This window comes from Neofelis nebulosa, chromosome 13 (assembly GCF_028018385.1).
Source record: "Neofelis nebulosa isolate mNeoNeb1 chromosome 13, mNeoNeb1.pri, whole genome shotgun sequence".
NCBI classification, from domain to species: domain Eukaryota; kingdom Metazoa; phylum Chordata; class Mammalia; order Carnivora; family Felidae; genus Neofelis; species Neofelis nebulosa.
Window position 1 is genome coordinate 27281843 of NC_080794.1, and position 15905 is coordinate 27297747.

The window sequence follows — 15905 nt, forward strand, 5'->3', positions numbered from 1 at the left end:
CCCCCGCCCACCCGCTCCCCCCCCCCCCGCTGGCCCCCTGCTGCGCCGCCCCCCCCCCCCAGAGCCCCCTCCCCCCCAGCCCTTGCCAGCCCAAGTGCGTGTGGCCCCGCCCTTGTCTGTGCAGGGCCGGAGGGACCTCGCCCCAGTGTCGGCGTCCCCACGACCCACCTCTGGGACTCTCGTGGGGCGCCCGCCAGCAGGGGGGCGACTCCTTCTACCAATGGAGGCCAAGTCTGGGGAAAGTTTCTGGCGGTGTCAAGGGTCAGCCTTTTCTTGTAGGGACGTTCTCTAGCAAAGAGATAGAAACCCAGGCGATTCTATCTGCGGTTTCTGCTGACATCACAAACCACACATCACTCGGTGTCGTGTTGGGTAGTTTACACAAAGAGTCTCTATCATTACTGCAGCCGTCTGCACGTTCCCCTTTCAAAACCCCAACCGAGTGACATTTCAGCAGAACGGTTAAAGGAACTTAATTTTTAAATAAAAAGTTACTGCTGGAAACCAGTACATTACATACTAGCTCTGCCCCAAGTTCCAAGTATGGTCACGTCTGAATAATTCCAACCTTTTAGTGACGGGGATTATATAGGCCAGTCACTACTTTACACCCCCAAATCTCCACAACTTTTTCTATCTTTAGTCTTTAGTCTATTTACCTCGCTATATGGAGGAGTGGTGAAAATGAAATGCAACAAAAACAATTTGAAGAGCTTTTAACAGCTGGTATAAAAGTTTATGGCAGACACAGCCTGCAATCATTGAAAATAAGATTTGAAAATTATCTGTAGACCTCACTCTTCAGTTTTGCCGTTTTGCTTGAGTTTGAACTACAGGAGGTTGGTGGTATGTATTATTTTTAGCAGAAATACTTTTCTAAGAATTATTAAACAGATTAAATGTACAATATGGTTATGATATCAGATCAGGGTAAAACTCCATTTACAGAAGAATATGTTAACCACCTGATAGGAGACACATCCTTTTGGTGTAGTACAATTGGTTGTGTCTTAGAATTTAAATACTAGAAAAAGGTAACTTAGAAAACATTACAGAATCTTTATAGTCCTACCTGCCATCTAATGAGAATATAGCCTTCTTAGCATCCCTATTTCTTTCAATTGCTACTTATAAGATATAATTTCAAGATTGCTCAAAGCTTATGGATATTCGTTCATAAGTATTTAATGAGGTCTCAAAAACTGCCTGGCATTGACCTTGGTGCAGGTGATGTAAGGGTGAACTAGATAGAGAGATGTAAGTCCTACCTTCCAGGAGCTCACATTCTAATGGGGGAGAGATAACTACTAAATAGACAAGTGCAGACATAATTAATGCACCTATGAAAAGTTGTGTGTGGAAGTATGGAGTGCTAGGAGAGGACACCCTCCAAATAGTCTTTTAGATTGCTATTTTGTTTTGAACCCTAGAATTATTTCAATGCTGCAAAGATTTTTTTTTTTTTGCTATCCTTTCTTTCATATCTCATATTCAGTTCATCAGGAAATCCTGATAGCTCCAGCTTCAAAATGTTTTCCAAGTCTAACCCCAACTACCCCTCTTCCAAACCAGCAGTGCCCCTTTGGATTTCTGAAAAAGGCTCTGAACTTGTCTTACTGCTCTTAATCTTGCCCCTATGGTCTATTATCCATGTAGAGTTTTGGGTGACCCTTTAAAAGTGTGTGTATTAGCTCATGCCAATCCTCTGCTCAAAAACCACCCCATGGCTTCCCATCACTTTCAGTCACTTTCCATGGTGACAGTTCAAACTTGACCTTAGCCACCAAGGCCTTACATGTCTGCCACCCCACCTCTCTTTACCTCTTTCTCCATCACTGTCCCCTCCCCAGCCCTGCCACCCTCACTGGCCTTTCTGCTGTTCTTTCATCCCTTAGGTTCCTGCATCTTGGTCGTTGAGCCTGAGACACTTTCTCTAAATATTTAGAGGCTTGCTCCTCAGTAACATCAGATATTTTCTCCCTTGTCCTCATGTCAGAGAGGTAATCCCTGACCACCTGTTCTAATATAATATACATGTGCACACATGCATGTGCATGCACACACACACATACACATGCATACATTTATTGTTTGCTGTGTCTCCTCTAAAATGAGAACAACAATGGTTATAGTGTCATGCACATAGAAGACACAACATAAATATTTGTTGAAAGAAAGCATATAAATTATGTAATGGACTGAATGTCTCCCCAAAATTCCTATGTTGAAGCTCTAACCTCCAGTGTGACCATATTTGGAAAGAAGGTCTTTATGGAAGTAATTAAGGTTAATGAGGTTATAATTGAAGGGCCCTGATCTGATAGGATTAGTGTCTTCATAAGAAGAGACACTGGAGAGCTCTCTCTAGTACTTAGGAAAGGCCATATGAGCACACAGTGAGATGGCAATGGTCTGCAAACCAGGAAGAGAATTCTCACCAGGAACTAAGCCCACAGGCACCTTGATCTTGGACTCCCCAACTTCTAGAACTGTGAAAAACATATTTCTGTTGTTTAAGTCATCCCATCTATGGTATTTTGTTATGGCAGCGTCAGCAGACTAAGACAAATTATGAAGAATGTTAAAGAAAGAGCTTAGATACCATCTACACTCATACGTTATATTATATATTATAGCTAATCATTTCAAGATTACTAATGCACAAAATGGTGTGATGGTGTAACTTTTAGCCACTGAACAAACTTTGGAGCACCTCCCAGGATCATTGAGGTTTGAAGATTAATCTTACCTGGACACAAGAATAGAGTTAAGTATTTAACACAAACAAATGCCTTTTATAACTTTGTTGTTGTTTGCTTCTGAGGGCATGAATGACTGAAGCTCAAAGGAAGAAGAATGGTCTAGTCACTATCGTGAAAAGTGCTGTTTCAAGAGAGTACAGCCTCTAAACTCCATAAAAGTTTCCTACTGGTCAAGCTGAAGGACTCAAGCTGTGGTGTGCCTAGAACATAATCATGGCCCATTGATATTCAAGTAAAGTAGCAGATAATTCAGGTAACAGCTCTCCTTATGTACTACAACTGCTTATACACTTTATCTCCAAAATAGGCTGTGGGGAGTAAACTTTGAACTTCTGTTTATGTTTTTTTTTAATTTCATAAAACCTAAGCTCTTGCAAGTGTACAATATGCAGATTGATACTGGCCTCCCAGTTGCCCATAGGTCCCTTGGTCTCCTGTCCTCCCTCACAGAGGAATCTTGAAGAAATACTGGGAAATCCATAGTGTGGAGCAGCTAACATGTGATTCCTACTCTTCTTTCAATTCCATTGTGTTGTGTCTTACTGATTTTATGTTTGTTCATTTAAGGAATTAAGGATTCTATTATTCAGTATTAACTAAACCAGCAGTTACAAAATAGAAAAGTGGCTTAAAAGGATTTTTGTAAAGAAGATAATACTAATAATACAAGCATAAGCAAACAGGAAATTGGTAGAATTGAAGCTTCTCTGACTGCAGTAAGAATTCTTTGACATAATGGGAGGTTAACAAAGTTGATGATTTGCTTAATTCAGTCTTCCAAGAAATCAGCTTCTCTCTTTCATTGAAATGATCAAGAAGGCCTATGAAATATGGATTTAAATCTAATTCTGTTAACAATGAGCCTTGCCTTAAGTATATATTATACTTTGAGTCATAGGCTAATGATAAAATGAAGCACCGTGACTAGCATAAAATAACAAATATCTAGTTCATCATTAAGTGATTTTTAACACTTTTATTTATGTATATATTTCATAATGTATATTGGCATATGCAATAAGTGATCTGGTTAATGAATTAATAAATGAATAAGTATTGGGGATATATACTGAACATTTTAACCGATGGACTGTCTATCAAAAGTGATTGCGAATACCGATTTACATAACCAGGGGTAAAATAATTCATTAGAACCCAAAACCCTGCTCCTGAAAGAAAAAAGTGAATAAAACCAACTAATTAATCAGAATACCTATTCAGGGTATATCCAGTACCTTTTTTTTTATATCTTTCTTCTGTTTTCTCTTTTGATCGTTCCACAGTTTCAAGGGAAATAAGAGGAGAAGAAGCCCTGTTAATTTACTATGGTATTTGGCAGCAGAAATTAAACTTGCCAAATAAAAGTAACTTGGGGTCTACTTTGGAGTGTTGGCTTACCTTGTTATTCTAGTTTTGAATTACAATAGCTTATAATGGTATGACTTTATATTCACCTGTCTTCTTTAAATTAGTTGACTTTTCTCTTAGAATGGAATGTACCCACAGAGCCTGGGATTTGAAATAATATGAAAACCCAGTCAAACTCTTCTGACTGTTCACCCATAAGAAAGGTTTTCCCTGTTTTTTTGCAAGCTCTTGAAAACTTCTCTTCTCCCTACTCTAAGACTTACTGTGTTTATCTGCAGGATAAATTTATAAATTTTCAGTTATTGAGCCACAACATTGTGTAACAATTGGTATCAGCATATTGTTACTAGAAGGACTTTCTGTTTAGTTCTGTTTTCTTAGATGGGTATCATTACACCTTAACGTTTGGAGAGTCAGGGGAGGCTGGACTACAGTTCATTGTGTGAAAAAAGCAGCTGAGGCTTGGAATACCACAGGGCCTGCCTGCGGTCAAAGCTCTGAACCTTCTGACTTCTCATTCTGAGTACTTTTCGTTGTGATATGCTACCGCAGAATGAGCCGGGTGAGAATGTTGTTTTTCTTTCCAAGTATGAGTTAGAGAAAGTAGGACACGTTGGACGATTCCTCACTGTATCCATACACACGTGTCTGGCAGCCCGGGGTGTTTTAGTTCCTCCAAAAACCCCTACCGCAAAGGGTGCCCACGAAGGCGAAGAGATCATTCTTTCCTAGAGATTTATTTTGCGATTAATAAAGGGTGAGAGGAGGCCTTAGAGATTATTTTATTTTTATATTATTTATTTTCTTTTTCTCCTTGGGGTCTCAGAATTTAACTCAGCACTAAACCACTGCCAGCTCCTGTTTTCCTAATTAGAACTTTAACCTTCACAAAATAATATTATTTTGGTAATATAGTCTTAATGAAAAATAGTAATAAAAATATCAGTAAGGCACAGGAGGGCAGAATACTTTAAACTAGTTGGTGGGGATTATTGGTTACTACTTAGCAATAATATCTAATAGTTTGGTAGAAAATTTTTGTGATGGAAACCTAATTTCCTGAGGTACGTAAAATAGGACCAAATAAAATAGTGAAGAGTGTATTGTAAAGATAATCTAGTTGCCCAGATGGGCTTTCCTTAGTTACAGCTTTTATGGCTCTTGAAATGTGTGTGTTCTTTATTCTTTTATGAGAAAATAAAGATTTTCTTTTTCCCAGGGGCAAGAAGTTACCCTGCAGTTTAGTTGTTAAAATACACTGAATATTTTTTCTTTGTTACTTCTAGGGCACATATTTATTCTGAAACACAGCTTAGTTCTTGTGTTTTCCCCCAACATTTGAATTTCTGGCTCTAGACTACAGATTTTAAACTTGTTAGTTGTATTTCGCATGATATTCCTGATAAGCTAGTTAATATTAGATTTTACGGCATGGATTAAAGTAAGAAAATGCTATAATTTCATAATCTTATCTAACTTGGATATTTCCCCCCTCCCAAACTTTGAAAGTTGCAGTAGGGTGGAATATTTCTGAAAGGAAGTTGGAAATTTATCTGTAGTCCTACAATTGTGACTTGTAAATTCTATAACCAAATTCCATGGATTGTGAACAAATTTTATTTAATTTTCTTATTAACAAAGTCTCAGAATTTTTAAAGTTTATATTTTTACAGTACTATGCCTTTGGGCTTTATTACAAAAGATAACATTGGATGGAAAAATATATCTGTGTAATGTCTGTCCAGATGGATTTTGTACAGGTGGCACCATATTTTCTCCTTCCATAAAAGAAGACAAGTCCTTGATTGGAGGATTCTGTATGTTTCTTTCTAAATATGCTGTGTTTAATAAAATTATTTGATGGTGGTAGTGTTATCCATTTTCCACCTATAACATGCTTTGTGGGGAGAAACAGTAGAGCCTGGAATTTATTGCAGGGGCTCTCCTGAATTTTGAAACCATTACTTTACAATGCCAATACAAGAGAGGATATTTCACCTTGGGAGGACATCTCCAACCTGAAGAGATGACACTCCTAAGTATAACTAAATATTAGTAAATTAAAATCTGACCTTGAATTTCCCACGAACTCCATATTTCCTGGGATAGAACTGATTGCAGAGGATGCAGAAAATCCATTTGCTTTTAGAGTTTTTGTGCTTTGGCCTTTTAGAGTACCTTATGCATGCATGTCTTTCTAGTGTCTCCATATTCATTGTTAAAACTGATGCATTATCTGTGCTTTAAAAAATTATGTGGTCATCGTGGCACTTCCTCCTTCAAATGTGGCTCCCCACATCTAGTCCTTCTTCATTACTTTATTTTTTTTTCTTCATAGCACTTATCGCTTCCAGAAATGATATTATCGATTTGCTTGCAACTTTATGATATGATCTCAATTAGAATGTGCAGAACCTGGAACGTACTAGGTGCTCAGTTATACACATACACACACACACACACACACACACACACACACACTTTAGAGAGTGTGTGTGAGCAGGGGAGAGGGGAGAGGGAGTGTTAACAAGGGAGAGGGGGAGAGAGAGAGAGAGAGAGAGAGAGAGAGAGAGAGAGAATCTCAAGCAGGCTCCATGCTCAGTGTGGAGCCCAATGTGGGGCTCTATCTTACGACCCTGGGATCATGACCTGAGGTGAAATCAAGAGTCGGACACAACCAACTAAACCACCCAGGAGCCCTGTCAGTAAATATTTATTTTTAATGAAAATATGGAAGCAGCAATAGTTTAGGCTAAAAGGGTAGGATTGAAATCTGTGATTAAATTCTGGCCTCTTGCTGAATAACCTTTCTCCAGTTCGTTGGTTGCTTTAATCATAATACGGTGATAAAAATACTGACCAGTGAAGACTGTTGTGGGGATTAGTTGAGGTGATGTATACAAGGTGCCTATCATATGCCTAACACATGACAGTTGCTCACTAAATAGTAGCTATAATAGTTTTTCCTTCAGATGGGAAAGGAACAGGGTGGGCTAGATGCCAAGTACACTCTGAGTTCTAGGGTATGCCAGGGGTAAAAAGCCAGGAAGAAAATTCTTTGATTAAAATCAAAAGCACAAACCTCCAAAGTTCAGAATTTGGGTAGAGCAGGTGGGAGCAAGAAGCAAGGAAGAAACAAAGGTAGAAGGCTTAAGACAATTGCCACCAAAGGGATGGATCAGAGTGTCCTGAACCCATTTTTATTGGAAGGATTGTACATGGATAATCCTATTTGGCTTAAAACCCTAGGAACAAATCTAGAAACAGATTATCTTAGTAGCTGGACCCTATATTACTTTGTTGGTTAAAATTTGAAACTATTTTGGATATTTTATGTATCCTGTCTGAAATAATTGAAAGAAGCCCAGTTTGATTATTCTGTAAACTATCCTCTTATATTTATTATCTTTCTAATTTCATTCTGAAACTTGAAGGTCAGATAAACCTAACTTAATCACTTGATGGTAGTTGGTCCTAACTTAACATAGGCGCTAGCAAATAATGGGCAAACAAAGCCCTATTGAAAACAATTTAATCTTTGATTTTTTTGTTTGTTTTTTAATGTTTATTTTTGAGAGAAGGAGAGAGAGAGAAAGAACAAGTGGGAGAGGGGCAGAGATACAGGGAGACACAGAATTTGAAGCAGGCTCCAGGCTCTGACCTGTCAGTACAGAGCCTGATGCAGGGCTCGAACCCACAAACCCTGAGATCATGACCTAAGCCGAAGTCAGATGCTTAACCAAGCCACCCAGATGCCCCAATCTTTGATGTTTAAAAATGAAAAAGAAAAAGAAAAAACAGCATAATTATCATGAGAAAGAAGTCAGAACTTTGTTAGAATTTCTTACACATATATGTGATTTTGCTTCAACAAACTGAATTAATTACATATGGATGGAGGGGTCAGGGCTAAACACAGTATCTCCAGTGTTCTGGCCTCTAAAGGTTTTGATTCAATCCTCTCTAGACATGTTTTAGAAAATAAGATTGGGGGTTTTAATGTTTATTTATTTTTGAGACAGAGAGAGACAGAGCATGAACGGGGGAGGGTCACAGAGAGAAGGAGACACAGAATCTGAAACAGGCTCCAGGCTCTGAGCTGTCAGCACAGAGCCCGACGCGGGGCTCGAACCCACGAACCGTGAGATCATGACCTGAGCCGAAGTCGGACGCTTAACCGACTGAGCCACCCAGGCGCCCCAAGATTGGGGGTTTTAGACCTATCTCAGATCCCAGTTTCAAATTTTCAGCCTCAAACCCCAAATAACTTTTCCCTAAAACTGAACCAACCAAGGAAAACCAAAACCAAAACCACACAACCACAAACCCAAATCTTTTGTGGAAGGAGTGTGTGTGGTGGTGGTAGCTGGGAGGATGCTATGAGTTACAAATTTTTTTCCAGGTGCACAACATTATACTTTGGCATCTCTATGTACTCCAGAATTATCACCATTAAAGCCTATTTATCATCTATCACCATACAATTGGCCCCCTTCACCCATTTCACCCACCTCCCAATCTGATTCCACAAAGGTAGCCACCAGTCTGTTCTCTGTATCTACAAGTTTGTTTTTGTTTTCTTTTGTTTTGTTTTTTTAGATTCCACCATATGCATGACATCATGTGGCATCTATCTTTATCCATGTGACTTATTTCACTTAGCATAACACCTTCAGAGTTCATCTGTGTTGTCACACATGGCAAGGTTTCATTGTCTCTTATGACTAAGTAGTATTCTATTGTGTATATACACCACATCTTCTTCGTCCATTCATCTGTCAATGGACATTTAGGTGGTTTACATTTTTTATTTTTTATTTATTTATTTATTAATATGAAATTTATTGTCAAATTGGTTTCCACACAACACCCAGTGCTCATCCCAACAGGTGCCCTCCTCAATGCCCATCACCCACTTTCCCCTCTCTCCTACCCCCCATCAACTCTCAGTTTATTCTCAGTTTTTAAGAGTCTTTTATGGTTTGGCTTCCTCCCTCTCTAACTTTTCTTTTTTTCCTTTCCCTTCTCCATGGTCTTCTGTGGTTTCTCAGGATCCACATAAGAGTGAAAACACATGGTCTCTGTCTTTCTCTGTATGACTTATTTCACTTAGCATAACACTCTCCAGTTCCATCCATGTTGTTACAAAAGGCCATATTTCATTCTTTCTCATTGCCAAGTAGTATTCCATTGTGTATATAAACCACAATTTCTTTATCCATTCATCAGTTGATGGACATTTAGGCTCTTTCCATAATTTGGCTATTGTTGAAAGCGCTGCTGCCATAAACATTGGGGTACAAGTGCCCCTATGCATCAGCACTCCTGTATCCCTTGGGTAAATTCCTAGCAGTGCTGTTCCTGGGTCATAGGGTAGATCTATTTTTAATTTTTTGAGGAACCTCCACACTGCTTTCCAGAGTGGCTGCACCAGTTTGCATTCCCACCAACAATGCAAGTGGGTTTCCATTTCTCCACATCCTCTCCAGCATCTATAATCTCCTGATTTGTTCATTTTAGCCACTCTGACTGGCGTGAGGTGATATCTGAGTGTGGTTCTGATTTCTATTTCCCTGATGAGGAGCAATGTTGAGCATCTTTTCATGTGCCTGTTGGCCATCTGGATGTCTTCTTTAGAGAACCGTCTATTCATGTTTTCTGCCTATTTCTTCACTGGATTATTTGTTTTTCGGGTGGAGAGTTTGGTAGGTTGTTTACATTAAAAAAAATTATTTACTTATTTTGAGAGAGAGCAAGTGCGAGTGGGGGAGAGGCAGAGAGAGAGGGAAAGGGAGAGAAAGAATCCCAGCTCAGTGTGGAGACCAATGCAGGGCTCTATCTCACAACCATGTTATCATGACCTGAGCTGAAATCAAGAGTTGGCTACTTAACCGACTCGACCAGCCAGGCGCCCCAGTTGTTTATATTTCTTGGCCATTGTAAATAATGCTGCAGTTATAATAAAAGTACATTTTATTTTTTTGAATCAATATTCTGTATTCTTCAGATAAATACTCAGAAGTGGTGGCAAGCTTGGGTGGCTCAGTTGGTTAAGTGTCCGACTCTTGATTTCAGCTCAGGTCATGATCTCACGGTTGTGAGATGGAGCCCCATGTTGAGGAAAGAGCCTGCTTGGGATTTTCTCTCTCTTCCTCTTTGCCCTTCTCTCTCTCTCTCTCTCTCTCTCTCTCTCTCTCTCTCTCTCTCTCTCAAAATAAGTAAATAAAATTTAAAGAAGTACTCAGAAGTGGAATAGCTGGATCATATGGTAATTCTGTTCTTTATTTTAAGCATGTCCATACTGTTTTCCATGGTGGCTGTACCAATTGACATTTCCATCAGCAGTGTATGAGGGTTCTATTTTCTTCACAACATTGCCAACACTTGTTATATCTTGCGTTTTTGATAATAGCTGTTCTAACTTGTATGAGGTGATATCTCATTGTGGTTCTGATTTGCATTTACCTAATAATTAGTGATGTTCAACATCTTTTAATGTACCTATTGGCCATCTGTATGTCTTCTGTGTAAAAATATCTTTTCAGTTCCTCTGCCTATTTTTTTAATTGGGTTGTTTGCATTTTTGTTATTCAGTATATGGATTCTTTATATACTTTGGATGTGAATCCCTTGTTGGATATATGATTTTCAAGTATCTTCTCCCATTCAGTAGGTTTCCTTTTTGTTTTGATGATGGTTTCTTTTGCTGTGCAGAAGCTTTTTAGTTTGATGTAATCTTTTGCTTTTGTTTCCTTTGCTTTTGGAGTCACATCCACAAAAGTATTGTAAGACCGATGTTGAGGAACTTACTGCCTATGTTTTCCTCTAGAAATATGTGGTTCAGGTCTTAACTTTTGTGTATGGTGTAAGATAGTTCTAGTTTCATTCTTTTGCATGTGGCTATCCAGTTTTCTCAGCACCATTTATTGAAGAGACTGGCCTTTCTCCACGTATGTTCATAGCTCCTTTATCATAAATCAGTTCTCCGTATATGTGTGGGTTTAATTCTGGGCTTTCATTTCTGTTCACTCATCTGTGGATCTGTTTTTATGCCAATGCCATACTATTTTGATTACTGTAGCTTTGTAGTATAGTTCAAAATTGGGACCGTGATACCAGCTTCGATCTTTCTCAAGATTGTTCTATACAAATTTTTGAATGATTTGTTCTAATTCTGTAAAAAAAAATGCCATTTGAATTTTGATAGGAAATGCACTGAATCTGTGGATTACTTTGGGTAGTACGGATATTTTGATAACATTAATTCTTCCAGTCCATGAGCATGGAATATTTTTCCATTTATTTGTGTTTTCTTCACTTTCTTTCACTAGAATTTTATAGCTTTCATTGTATAGATTTTTCACTTCTTTGGTTAAAGTTATTCTTAGGTATTTTATTCTTTTTGATGCAATTTTAAATGGGATCTTTTTAAAAATTGCTTTTCTGATAATTTGCTAATTCAGTATGGAAATACCACAAATTTCTGTATATTGATTTTGTATCCTGCTACTTTGCTGAATAGAGTTATTACTTATTTATTTTAATACATTTTTGGTGGAGTCTTTTGGGTTTCCTATATGCAGTATCGTGTCATCTGCAAATAGTGGGTTTTACTCCTTCCTTTCCAAATTGGATGACTTTTCTTGTTTACTTTTCTTTTTTCCTTTATCTAATTGCTGTGGTTAGGACTTCTAATATTGTGTTGAATTAAAGTGCCAAGACTGGGAATCCTGTTTTATTCCCAATCTTAGCAGAAAAGTTTTGATTTTTCACTGTTTAGTATGATGTTAGCTGTGGGTTTGTCATTTATGGCCTTTATTATGTTTATATGTTCCCTTTATACTTACTTTGTTGGGAATTTTTATCATGAAAGGATGTTGAATTTTGTCAAATACCTTTTCTGCATCTATGGAGATCATCATATGTTTTTTATCCTTCATTTTGCTAATTACACTAACTTTCTTTTAATTTCCATTTGCATGGAATATCTTTCTCTATCCCTTCATTTTTCAGTCTCTGTGTTCTTTCCATCTGGAATTAATCTTTTGTAAGAGGTTATAGATGAGTTTTGGGGGTTTTGTTTGTTCGTTTTTATCCATTCAGCCACTTTTTGTCTTTTGATTAGAGAGGTTAATTTATTTACATTTTAAGTAATTATTGATATTTAATAAGTATCAATTATTGTTAATAAGTATTGTTAATAATAAATACTTAATGGCTTATTATTGTTTTTTTAATTGTTTTCTGGCTGTTTTTGTAGTTCCTCTCTGTTCCTTTTTCTCTCTTCCCTTGCAATTTGGTGACTTTCTTTAGTGTTATGTTTAGATTCCTTTGTCATTTACTTTTGTGTATTTATGATAAGTTTTTGCTTTGTGGTTACTGTGAGGTTCACATATAACTTCCTATGTATATAATGGTCTGTTTTGAGTTGACAGCAATTTAAATTTGAACACATTCCTCATCTTTTATATTTTTGATGTAACATTTTACATCTTTTTATTTTATGCATCCATTAGGTAATTATTGTACATTTAGTTAATTTTACTATATTTGTCTTTTGACCTTTATGCTACCTTTTTAAGTGATTGGTCTACTACTTTTCTGTGTTTACCTTCTCCAGTGAGATTTTTACTTTTGTATATTTTCCTGTTATTAATTAGTGCCATTCATTTTTAGTTGAAGGAAGTCCTTTATGTTTCTTGTAAAGCTAGTTTAGTGGTGATAAACTCCTTTAGCTTTTGTTTATCTGGAAAACTCTAATCTTTCCTTCAATTCTGAATGCCACATAGAGAATTCTTTTTTTTTTAAATTTTATTTATTTATCTATTTATTTTTAAATTTACATCCAAGTTATTTAGCATATAGTGCAATGATGATTTCAGGAGTAGATTCCAGTGATTCATCCCCTATGTATAACACCCAGTGCTCATCCCAAGTGTCTTCCTTAATACCCCTTACCCATTTAGCCCATCCCTACCCACAATCCCTCCAGCAACCCTCAGTTTGTTCTCTGTATTTAAGAGTCTCTTATGTGTTGTCGCCCTCTTTGTTTTTGTATTATTTTTGCTTCCCTTCCCTTCTGTTCATCTGTTTTCTACCTTAAAAGCCCTCATATGAGTGAAGTCATATTATATTTGTCTTTCTCTGACTAATTTCGCTTAGCATAATACCCTCTAGTTCCATCCAAGTTGTTGCAAATGGCAAGATTTCATTTTTTTTATTGCTGAGTAATACTCCACTGTATATATATACCACATCTTCTTTATCCATTCATCCATCGATGGACATTTGGGCTCTTTCCATACTTTGGCTATTGTTGATAGCCATTGCTGTAAACATTGGGGTGCATGTGTCCCTTCAAAACAGCACACTTGTATCCCTTGGATAAATACCTAGTAGTGTAATTGCTGGGTTGTAGGGTAGTTCTATTTTTAATTTTTTGAGAAACCTCCATACTGTTTTCCAGAGTGGCTGTACCAGTTGCATTCCCACCAGCAGTGCAAAAGAGATCCTCTTTCTCCACATCCTCACCAACATCTATTGTTGGCTGAGTTGTTAATTTCAGCCATTCTGACTGGTGTGAGGTAGTATCTCATTGTGGTTTTAATTTGTATTTCCTTGATGATGAGTGATGTTGAGCATTTTTCATGTGTCAGTTGGCCATCTGGATGTCTTCTTTGGAGAAGTGTCTATTCATGTCTTCTGCCCATTTCCCCATGAATTATTTGTTTTTTGGGTGTTGAGTTTGTTAAGTTCTTTATAGATTTTGTATATCAACCCTTTATCTAATATGTCATTTGCAAATATCTTCTCCCATTCCATTGGTTGCCTTTTAGTTTTGCTGATTGTTTCCTTCACTGTGTAGAAGCTTTCTATTTTGATGAGGTACCAAGAGTTCATTTTTGCTTTTGTTTCCCTTGCCTCCAGAGACATGTCAAGTAAGAAGTTGCTGCAGCTGAGGTCAAAGAGGTTGTTGCCTGTTTTTTCCTGTAGGATTTTGATGGCTTCCTGTCTGTTTAGGTCTTTCATCCATTTTGATTTGTCTTTCTGTTGCTTCATTGTTAGTGTATAAGAATGCAACTGATTTCTGTACATTGATTTTGTATCCTGCAACTTTGCTGAATTCATGTATCAGTTCTAGCAGACTTGTGGTGGAGTCTGTCGGGTTTTCCATGTATAATATCATGTCATCTGCAAAAAGCGAAAGCTTGACTTCATCTTTGCCAATTTGGATGCCTTTGATTTCCTTTTGTTGCCTGATTGCTGATGCTAGAACTTCCAGCACTATGTTAAACAACAGCGGTGAGAGTGGGCATCCCTGTCGTGTTCCTGATCTCAGGGAAAAAGCTCTCAGTTTTTCCCCGTTGAGGATGATGTTAGCTGTGGGATTTTCATAAATGGCTTTTATGATCTTTAAGTATGTTCCTTCTATCCCGACTTTCTCAAGGGTTTTTATTAAGAAAGGGTGCTGGATTTTGTCAAAGGCCTTTTCTGCATCGATTGACAGGATCATATGGTTCTTCTTTTTTTGTTAATGTGATGTATCATGTTGATCGATTTGTGAATGTTGAACCAGCCCTGCATCCCAGGAATGAATCCCACTTGATCATGGTGAATAATTCTTTTTATATGCCATTGAATTCGATTTGCTAGTATCTTATTGAGAATTTTTGCATCCATATTCATCAGGGATATTGGCCTGTAGTTCTCTTTTTTTACTGGGTCTCTGTCTGGTTTAGGAACCAAAGTAATACTGGCTTCATAGAATGAGTCTGGAAGTTTTCCTTCCCTTTCTATTTCTTGGAATATCTTGAGAAGGATAGGTATTATCTCTGCTTTAAACGTCTGGTAGAACTCCCCTGGGAAACCATCTGGTCCTGGACTCTTATTTGTTGGGAGATTTTTGATAACCGATTCAATTTCTTCACTGGTGATGGGTCTGTTCAAGCTTTCTATTGCCTCCTGATTGAGTTTTGGAAGAGTGTGGGTGTTTAGGAATTTGTCCATTTCTTCCAGGTTGTCCAATTTGTTGGCATATAATTTTTCATAGTATTCTCTGATAATTGTTTGTATCTCTGAGGGATTGGTTGTAATAATTCCATTTTCATTCATGATTTTATCTATTTGGGTCATCTCCCTTTTCTTTTTGAGAAGCCTGGCTAGAGGTTTTTCAATTTTGTTTATTTTTTCAAAAAACCAACTCTTGGTTTCGTTGATCTGCTCTACAGTTATTTTAGATTCTATATTGTTTATTTCTGCTCTGATCTTTATTATTTCTCTTCTTCTGCTGGGTTTAGGCTGCCTTTGCTGTTCTGCTTCTATTTCCTTTAGGTGTGCTGTTAGATTTTGTATTTGGGATTTTTCTTGTTTCTTGAGATAGGCCTGGATTGCAATGTATTTTCCTCTCAGGACTGCCTTCGCTGCGTCCCAAAGCGTTTGGATTGTTGTATTTTCATTTTCGTTTGTTTCCATATATTTTTTAATTTCTTCTCTAATTGCCTGGTTGACCCACTCATTCTTTAGTAGGGTGTTCTTTAACCTCCACGCTTTTGGAGGTTTTCCAGACTTTTTCCTGTTGTTGATTTCAAGCTTCATAGCATTGTGGTCTGAAAGTATGCATGGTATAATTTCAATTCTTGTAAACTTATGAAGGGCTGTTTTGTGACCCAGTATATGATCTATCTTGGAGAATGTTCCATGTGCACTCGAGAAGAAAGTATATTCTGTTGCTTTGGGATGCAGAGTTCTAAATATATCCGTCAAGTCCATCTGATC

General features: G+C 37.6%; 1 protein-coding gene and 1 long non-coding RNA gene across 2 annotated transcripts in view; one reads left to right on the forward strand and one right to left on the reverse strand.

Moving 5' to 3' along the window:
* Positions 1-302, reverse strand: part of RHOBTB1 (Rho related BTB domain containing 1) — a 124173-nt gene extending 123871 nt beyond the window's left edge. Inside the window, exon 1 of the mRNA XM_058696428.1 lies at positions 169-302. The gene's annotated coding sequence lies outside the window, so the exon portion shown is untranslated. The remainder of the gene's footprint in view (positions 1-168) is intronic.
* The window catches only part of LOC131492701 (uncharacterized), a 28979-nt gene that overhangs the window by 775 nt on the left and 12299 nt on the right, over positions 1-15905 (forward strand). The window contains exon 2 of the long non-coding RNA XR_009252245.1: positions 2825-3015. This is a non-coding gene — a long non-coding RNA (uncharacterized LOC131492701). The remainder of the gene's footprint in view (positions 1-2824; positions 3016-15905) is intronic.